Here is a 1,779-nt window from a genome sequence, read left to right on the forward strand (position 1 = left end):
GTCCATCGGGCTGTCTGGCACCATGTTCCTGTCTCTGCCTTCTGAAGTCCTGTTTAGTGTCTCCAGTAGGCTCATCTCTGGAAAATCTGAAGATGTGTTCAGAAAAACATGTTTCCAAGATGAGTGAGAGAGATTTAGAGTCGAGGCCGAAGATATCAAAACATTGCATGTCACTGTCTGTCCGTCTTGCTCTGGCTCTGGAGAAATAAGACAACCAATAATAATATTGGTGCCATTTTCTGTAGCTTCTATGCCTTGAACTCTCTCATCTCAGAGATCCTGTTCCTGGTCTTTGTTCTAAGTCTTCATCATCAGGTTCTCTTTTTCTCTGGACATGGAATCTGGATCTCTGATTTTGAAAACAAATTTGGACTCTTGATTCAGGAATGCCAATTTCCTTAGCAGTTGCTCTCTGGAATCGATGCCAGCATATGGGTTGTTCATAAATGCTTCAATGAGGTTGTGTAATTGTGTGGAAGTATAGCTGGTACTGTTGCAGAGTATATGGCCAGAGTTGGAGTCGCAAAAGATGAGTCTGCAAACAAAATGCAGTTAAGTGAAGGTCCTCATACTCGAGTCAGAATGAAGCCCCAACTCCAGAATGAAGCTTCTTTTTATTAGGACAGTTGCTAAAGTCTACATGCATAAAGCCAGCTAAGCAAGTATGTTAATCAATGTAATGGTTTAACTTTTCAAGGTTGAATTTCGAGTTAATTGGTTTCTATAGCAGGTACGGCACCATCTGTCTTCTCTACTTTGAATGTCCTTTTCAGGATGATCTTGGTCTTGGCTTAATTCTAACTCCTTATCGGGTTCTGATTTTTTCTGGCCCTGATACCTAGCTCTTCAATTCCGAAACCAAATCTGGATTTTAGACTCTTCAGTGTTGACTTCTAAGCAAGTTTTTGTTTGATAGCATAACCTGGGTAAAGATTTTGGTCAAATGCTTTGATGAGGTCAAATGCTTTGATCAATTTTCAATTGATCTTCTGTGAATTTGGTGTGGCTGTGTCTATGATTCATTGCTATGGTCTTGTTTGGAGAGTTATCTTGAGCCATGTTGGAAGAGAGTTCTGGTTCTTTTAAATAATTTTCTCTTTGGTCATGGAATTATTGTCATACACATTAGATGGGGGCAAAGTATATCTCTCCAAAGAGAAAGTAGAAGAAAAAAGAAAGACAAAGAGACAGAAAGAGAGGAAGGAAGGAAGGAAGGAAGGAAGGAAGGAAGGAAGGAAGGAAGGAAGGAAGAAGGGAGAGAGGGAAGAAGGGTATGGGAGGCTTAAGTCATGAACATTTGGGGGTTTTAGTGATAAAGAGCTTTTGATTTGTGTCCAATGACAAAACAAAATTCTCCATTAGATCTGCTTCTGAAATCAGGAAGTTAAATGGTGGCCAAAAGTCATGTAAGTGGAGAATAAGCTTTGAGCAAGGGGAGAAAATAAACAAACAAATAATTTTCTCTGTTTACAATCAAGGAAATTTTTTATCCATTGTTCATAATCTTTCTCTTCTATTATTATTACTGTAACAAGATAATGCAGTCTGAAAAAGAAACTAAATGGAACCATATTATATTTTATTATATTTATTTTTATTTTGGGAAAAATTATGTTTTGTAGTTCCAAAAATTTTGAGTAAAAAAGCACTGAAGTAGAGTGAAAAATAGAACTTGTTCAGAGCAAATTAAAGAACAGCAGTTACCTATAAAGCTGTCGAATGGCACTGTTAATTATAGTAATTTTTCTATAATTTAATGTAATCTTGACCCCTGTCACA

The 1,779-nt window shown here is 37.3% G+C and overlaps 1 pseudogene; it reads right to left on the minus strand.

Moving 5' to 3' along the window:
• Positions 1-270: 270 nt before the first annotated feature.
• Positions 271-1,059, minus strand: LOC132674833 (double homeobox protein A-like; annotated as a pseudogene).
• Positions 1,060-1,779: the final 720 nt, after the last annotated feature.

The sequence above is a fragment of the Panthera onca genome, chromosome B4 (genome assembly GCF_046562875.1).
Source record: "Panthera onca isolate mPanOnc1 chromosome B4, mPanOnc1 haplotype 2, whole genome shotgun sequence".
NCBI classification, from domain to species: Eukaryota; Metazoa; Chordata; class Mammalia; order Carnivora; family Felidae; genus Panthera; species Panthera onca.